General features: G+C 40.3%; 1 non-coding gene across 1 annotated transcript; it reads right to left on the reverse strand.

Moving 5' to 3' along the window:
* Positions 1 to 2,469: 2,469 nt before the first annotated feature.
* Positions 2,470 to 2,578, reverse strand: LOC117283585. The gene has a single exon (XR_004514614.1). It is a non-coding gene; the product is annotated as a U6 spliceosomal RNA (small nuclear RNA).
* Between the last annotated feature and the right edge of the window lie 5,419 nt (positions 2,579 to 7,997).

Raw genomic sequence — 7,997 nt, forward strand, 5'->3', positions numbered from 1 at the left:
TCCTTTTTTTGATAAGATTAGCTAAGGGTTTGTCAATTTTATTTATTCTTTCAAAAAACCAGCTCTTTGTTTCATTTATTTTTTGTATCGTTTTCTTAATTTCAATTGCATTGATTTCTGCTCGGATCTTTATAATTTCCTCTCTTGTTCGAGCTTTGGGTTTTTCTTGCTCTTGTTTTTCTAGGAGTCTAAGTTTCTGGCATCTGAGTTTTGAGTCTGTAATGGCCCGTCAGAAATCTCGGCCTTGGTATAATAGAAAGGACAACTGACCAGAACAGTCACTTCACCATGGTCAAAGTAGTACAATCAGCATCACCAATATCATCAAATGCAGCCTAGAAAATGACAAACTGTGGACACTATTAATCTACCAACTTTGACTGCATGAACCAGACTTGTGATTATATATCAAAATCTAGAACCAATCAGAAATATATCTGTAGTAAATAAGCCCTTCAATATAGAAAAGTTGCCCTTTTGGGAGATTTAGAAGGAGTTGGCAGAGGTAGAGAGATTGAAGGAGAGGGAAAAGTTAGAGGTAAGGACAGAGGACACAGGACGATCATGCAAACTTTGGGAAACTGGTGAAGACAAAAGGGAAAGAGAGAAGGAAGAAACAAAAACAAGAACAGAACAAACTGGCAGCAACAGAAAAAAACCACAAACTGTATTCTCACAGCTATGAAAATAAGAACAATGGAGGAAAAAAACAGAACAAAAAAGGCAAGACATGAAGAGGAAGGAGAAAAGAAGAAAAAAAAGTGTCCCATTTGAGGCATGTGTCTGATGTTCCTGGTGGACAATGTGGGCAGAGTACAGATCTGTGTCGACTGATCTCAGCAAGCCAGCCCTAGTTCACTGACGTTCAGGCCGGTTTCTGGGTGCGAGGCTGGAACTGAGCTCCTGGACCTCCTTCAGGTTTGGACTCTGTATAGTTCTACTGCAGGATCCAGCTGCCCTTCCCTGCAACAAGTCTGGTTCCGGTACGAGGTGTTGACCCCAACAACTCACCAACCACTGCACCCTGCTGCACCTTTACTGAGGTGGCTCTGCTCTCCCAGTGGGCTTCAATTCTCCACAAACCTCGGAGAGGCCTTCTCTCTGCTGCTCAGCACTGTGCCAATTCTGGGCTCAGAATGACGGCCTTCTGGATCCCCTTGCTGTGCTGTTGTCCTGGTGGGCCTCTGGCTGGGGCATGCGAGCCCTGACTGATGGTGTCCAGGAGGGCCTCTCAAGTTTATTTTTCTTTATGGTACTCGAATGTGTATAAATACCAAATTTTTCTTATCCATTCATCTTTTGAAAGACTCATATGCTGCTTCCAAGATCTGGCTATTATAAATTGTGCTTCTATAAACATGAGTATGCATGTATCCTGTCATATGATGACTTTAACTCTTCAGGAAGATACCTAGGAAGGGAATAGCTGGGTCAAATGAAATTTCTACTTTTAGTTTTTGGAGGAACACTGATTTCCCTAGTGGTTGTACTAGTTTCCATTCCCACCAATGCTGTAGAATTCCTTTTCCCCCACATCTTCACTAGCATTTGTTATTAGAATTTTTGATGATAGCCATTCTTTGTAGGGTAAGATGATATCTCAAAGTAGTTTCAGTTTACATTTCTCTAATGGCCAGCAATGTTGAACATTTTTCAAGTATTTATTGGCCATCTGTACTTCTTCTGTGAAGTGTTTATTCATTTCAATTGCCTTTTCAAAATTAGGGCTTTAAGTTTGAAGGGTTCTAATGTTTTTGAATTCTTTATATAGTCTAGATATCAGTTCTCTATCTTAGGAATAACCAGCAAAAAATTTCCCCATTCTTTAGATTGTTTCTTCACTCTGTTAGTTGTTTCCTTTGCTGTGCATAAGCTTATTAATTTGATATGATCCCATTTCTTGATTCTTGGTACTATTTCTGGTGCCATTGGGATTTTTTTCAGAAAGTCTTTGTCTATGCCTATAGATGTCTTCAAGAGTTTTACCTATTTTATCTTCTGGCAAGTTGTTTCTGTTTTAACATTTATATTTTTAAAATTCCTTTTGATTTTAGCTTAGTACAGGGTGAGATGTGTAAGTTTAGACTCAATCTTCTGCGTGTGGATATACATCCAGTTTTCCCAGCACCGTGTTTTAAACAGGCTAACTTTCCTCCAGTGTATGTTTTTGGCCCATTTGTCAAAGATTAAATAGTTGAATGTGCCTGGTGTTGTTTCCTTCATCTTCTATTCTGTTCCATTGACCCACGTCTGTTTTCATGCCAATTCCATGCTGTTTTGTTATTGTTGTTTTTTAATCCCAGTAGCTTTGTAACATAACTTCCCATCTTAGATTGTGATACTTCCTGCTTTACTTTACCCAGGATTGCTTTTGCTATTCTGGCTCTCTTTTGGTTCCATATGAATTTTAGGGTTGTTTTCTCTAGTTCTACGAGGAATGCTGTTGGTTTTTGATTGGGATGTGTTAAAAAAAAAATAAGGAACACCATAAATTTTCGTGTCATCCTTGTGCAGGGGCCATGCTAATCTTCTCCACATCCTTCCAATTTTAGTACATGTACAGCTGAAGCAAAAGCACCCATCTAAGTTTCTGATCTAAAAAATTTTCTTTGCTCTGATGGATTTTTTAAAACAATTCTTGTGAAGCAGATGTACTGGCAACAAATTCCAACAATTTTTGTCATTCTGAGAAATTCTTTATTTTTGCTTCACTTCAAAGCATAATTTTAAGCCAGGCTTGGTGACACACACCTGGAGTCCCAGCTACCCAGGAGGATAAAGCAGGAGGATTGAAAAGTTGAGTTCAGCTTGGGCAATTTAGCAAGACTCTATCTCAAAATAAAATTAAATAGTAAAATAAAATAAGATAAGATAGGATAAAAGAAAATAGTGTGGATATCACTCAGTGGTAGAGCACTTACGTAGCATACAGAAAGCCCTGGGTTCAATCCCCCATATCACCTAAAAGGGGGTGGGGGCATGATCTCATTGATACAGAATTCTAGGTTGATATTTTCCTATTTGGACTCTTCAAATATTTCACTCTATTCCCTTCTTTCTTGCATGGTTCTTAAAAAGATGTTCTATAAAATCCTTATTTTTGTTCCTCTATAGAAAGATTTTTTTTCCTTTGGCTTCTTTTGAGAATTTCTTCATGTCTGATTTTCTGCAGTTTGAAAATTATATACCTAGGTGTAGATTTTTAGGGAGGGAGGGTTAACCCTGCTTGGTGCTCCCTAAGCTTCCTGAATGTTGAATTTGGTTTAGTATCTGTCATGGCATTGTCATTGTGCGCATATTTCACCTTTTATAATTGTTCTACAGTTCTTTGATGTTCTATTCTGTGTTTTTCAGCCATCACCACCCCCAGTAGTGGGGGTTGAACCCTAGGCCTTCTCCCTGAACTACATCCCCAGTCCTTTGTTTTATTTTTTTTTTATTTTGAAACAAGTTCTCAATAAATCACTAAATTGCCCATGCTGGTCTTGACTTTATGATCCTCACTTTCCCAGAGTCCCAGGATTCCAGATCTGCCCTACCACACCCAGCTCACTCTTTTTCACTTTTGCCTTTCAGTGTGGGAAGTTTCTTTTGACATAGCTTCATACTCATGGAGTCTTTACTTGGCTCTTTCCGGTCTGCTGAAAACTTATTAAAGGTATTCTTCACCTTCATTATATAGGTTTGATTTCTTAAATGTCCTCTGAAGGTTCTTGTGTTGAAGGCTTGGTCCCAGTGGAGCAGTGTTCAGAGAAGTGGAGCCTTTGGGAGATGACTGGGGAGCTTTGTTATAAAACGAGCTCTCTCTGTCCCCACCCTCTGCCTCCCCTCCTCCTTCCCTTCTCCCTTCTCTATTTGCCCTTTGCTTTCAGGAGCGGAACCACCTTGCTTCACAATGCCCTCCGCACCACAATGGTGTGCCCCGCCACAGGCCCCAAGACTACAGAGCCAGTAACCGTAGACCTAAACCTCTGAAACTGTGAGTCAAAATAAACCTTTCCGCTTTTCAGTTGATATTCTCGGGTGTTTTGTCACTGTGATGGAAAGCTAATGTGCTAGCATTTCTTTTTTGATTCTTTCTTTGAATTTCTATCTGATATTAAGCTTGCTTGAAGATACATATATTATATCTATCTATCCTCATATATATATATAATATATCTGTATATATTATATATATATAGATAGATATATAATGGACAAATGGACAGCTTCTCAAAAGGATATGAAATGGCAGGGAAACACTGAGAAGCCTATGAGAAAAGGGCTACTTTAGGCCTTTATAAAACAAATCATTACTTCTGAACTTTTATACCCAACCTAACATTCTCATGACTATTAGGTAAACTTTCTGGGTTGTTTATGAGACCTGATTAATCACTCACATCTTGACAAAAAGTAGACCTCTGACTTAACTGATCTTCTCCCTAAGAATGCAGTGAGATACCCTCTCAAGCCCCTCCAGACTGTCCTTCCTTTATGCTGACTTATTCACTGAAGTATTCATTTATCACTGCCTTTGCCCTCTGCCTAGAAAGTTCATTGCCATTTCTTTTTCTCAGAGAAGTTTCTCAGGACAACCTGAAACTGTATTTCGAGGCCATAGTCATTCGTATTTGGCTCAGCAAGAATTATTTTCTTATCTCCTTTAAAGTACAGATGTTATTTCACAGCAACACTTTTCCCTGCTTACATTACCCATCTATTCTTGCGCACTGTCTCCTTAATCCCATAGAGCCTGCAGTATGTGAGTCATAAGTTGTCTTGCATTCCATCACCCTTGCCACATCTTTTTCTGATGATTGCTCTGTCTCTTCAACCTTTTAGAGGTCACAGCTGGTCAGAACAACACAAACTCTTCTCAAATATTGTTAAAGAGCCACACCTGACCCTTGACTGCTACAGAATTAAATTGTATTTCTTTCTTTTTTGTCTTTGGTGGTTTTTTTTTCCATTTTGTCTTCCAGTATGTCTTATAATTTGGATGGATCCGTTGAAAAAGTGTTCCCATAGCAAAATTTCTCAATGGTGATTAACCCCTGCTGGTCTGATTAAATATTTTGGTTTTTACTGGTTTTATCTTAAAGAAAATTTTCATTTCACCTCTCCCAATGGACAGATCTTTACTTCAAGATGCATAGCAGTCTACTACTGTCAAAGCTTCTAACTCACCAGCCACAGGCTTCTTCAGCAGTGTAGTGTGTTACCTGGGGCTCCTGACATTCCTTGTACCACCAACCCATACAGTAGATGGCAGATGCCAGTACAAAGATAGCCATTCACGGACTGGAATTCATCACAATCGCCAATTGCTGTGGATTTCCCTATAAAGGCATTTTTTAAAAAATTCAAGAAATTTTCAAGTTCATATGGTTTAATGGATTTGGAAATATTGCTTTCAATCTCCTCTTATTCCATACATTAGCAGAAAACTGTTAACTAATAAGATGTTTTTACTTCTGATTTTAACATGGCAAGTACAAATACCCAGGGACAAATTCTCTAACTGAACACTTCTGAGAAGCAGACTGTTCAACTGCTTCAGGTGTTCTTGCAGCCTGGATGTGATGCTGGGCGGTTGCACTTGTAGTAAATAGGCCTTTAGTGGCACGGTTCTGAGGATGGGGGAGCAGAAGCATTCTGCAGTCCAGTCCTACCCTAAGTCTCAGGCTCTCATGAGCCTGTTTCACAGCTGTGAGCTTCACTACCGCTTCTCAGCCTTGCCCTTCCCTGACCCTTAGGTGGAAAAGGATGAAGTGAGCAATGGAGTAGAGTGTTTTCTTTCTTTTTTCTTTTTTTTTGGTACTGGGGATCGAAGTGGGGTCCTTGCACTTGCGAGGCAGGCAGCAGAACCACTGAGCTAAATCCCTGGCCCAGGAGTAGAATGCTTTCTCTGTCCGGGTGGGGAAGGTTTTAAAACTCAGAAGCTTGGGCTCATTTGGTTTCTCCAGATGACCTCAATGAAAGTACAGTACTTTGTAATATTTTTTAATGCCTCTCTTTCTCCTCCTGGTGCCTGCATAAGAGGAATTTTTTCTCTGATATTTACAATGAGAACCTGGCAGAACCCCAGGAGGTAAATCTCAGAGAGACATGAGGGCCGGTGATGGCAACCCTAATGTTTGAGCTCTCAGGCTCGTCCACTCGAGGCCCACACGGGTAGTGCTTCCTGCAGGGCCTCTAGTCATGGCTTTGAACTCCTGTCTTTCCAATTTTGGGGAACAGTAGTTCGTCTTGTGAACTTAGTTCTCTGATGGATCACAGATTTGATTCTTTAGCTTTTCAATAGCTGATGACTTCGAAGATCCTTCAAATGGGAAACTGGAAATCTCACCTCTGTTTTTGAACTTATTTTTTCTTGCTGTTGAATCCTACATTGACAGCATTGTCTTTCAATACTCTAAGACCTGGCTCTTTTTATTCTTCACTGGCATTTTTTCCTACTGGGAATCTGTTGCTAGCCTTATATTTGTCCCTGCACACATAAACCTTGGGAAATGTGTTTCATATTTTCTCTTTATGGTTGATTTTGAGAAATTTGATTATGATGCATTGGTGTAGGTTTCTTCCTGTTTCGTTTTTTTAAAGTAGTGGCAAAGTTTACTTGAGAAAGTAAAAGTGAAGAATAGAAGAGAAACCAGCTCTGCAGAGCAAGCTTGGGTTAAGTAAATAGAAAAAGGGTAAGAGCAAAGATAAAAGTACACACTGCATCTGGGAAACACATGGTGGGCTATCATGGAAAGCTACAAGAGCACCAGCTCCTTATGGCCGCCTTTCATTTATACAGTCCACATCTCAAGGAAACCTGTGAGAACTTCTCCATACTGGTCTTGTGAGGCAGGGCTGGGATCCAACACCTCCGGCTGACGCTGTATTGAAGGCACATAACACAGAGAGACCACCTGGGCAGGATTTGTGTGAGCCACAGTGCTGTTTATTTAGAAACTGGGCATGAGTGGGCTGAGTCTGAGAGGGGGGTCAGCCTAGAGCAGGGGGAGAGCAAAGATTTTTAAGAGGGAGGTTAAGGGGGAAGTGGTTGCCAGGCAATAGAGGTGGTTGCTGGATGTTAGTAGAAGGAGCTACTGCCTTGAAGAATCTGGGGGCAGAGATAGTGTGGCCGGTGCTCCTCAGATGGGGCAGTGGTGCACATGTTTATGGAAGTGTACCAATAAACTCAGCGAGAGAAAAAAAAAATTTGGAGAGAAGGAATACCTGCTGACCATTTATTTTTTATTTTTATTTGTTATTAATTGAGTTTATTGGTACATTTTAGGTATACAGTACAGTTACATTCATCATTGGGATCTTGAACCTTTACATGACAGGTCTTCATTCTCATTTTTTCCCCTTGTCCCTGCCCTCCCTTCACCCACTCCTCCCCTCCCCATTTACAAACACTTCATTTCCATTTTTTCATTTTCTCATATTTTTTTCTTCTCCCTTATTACCTTTTTCCCACCCCTCCCACTTTCCCTTCACCTTTAGCCCCTTTCTTCCTATATCACATTGTCAATTATCCCATTAGGATCTTGTGTACTATTATAGTTTTTCACACCAGAGAAACTATTCGGTATTTACACATGTGTGACTTATTTATTTCACTTAGGAGTGTATCCTCTCTAAATTTTTAGTAGAAGTTCCTGGAGGAAGAAGTCTGTCTGCAATGACCTGTGTGAGCTGAAAACTGCATAACTTGCCTTTTTATATCTTTCTTAAACAGCACTACTCCCACCAGTGAACCACACTTCTTCAGGGTCTTTGGAGGGTAAATCACTTATGTCCTGCCTACTTACATAGGTCTGAGAGATGACTTGATCACAAGAGTGGCTAATTTCTGGGCCGGTAGACATCAAAGAAGCAGGGTTAATAGTAATACAAGTTTTGATAATAACCTCAGGGATAACCAAGAGCAGGGCCGATACTTAGTGAGCCATTCCCTCATCAACTACAAGTAACTCTTTGGTCTCCAGAATAGCTCTGACCTGATAGGGTGTCAC

This window comes from Fukomys damarensis, unplaced genomic scaffold (genome assembly GCF_012274545.1).
Source record: "Fukomys damarensis isolate Sample0158 unplaced genomic scaffold, DMR_v1.0_HiC HiC_scaffold_27, whole genome shotgun sequence".
NCBI classification, from domain to species: Eukaryota; Metazoa; Chordata; class Mammalia; order Rodentia; family Bathyergidae; genus Fukomys; species Fukomys damarensis.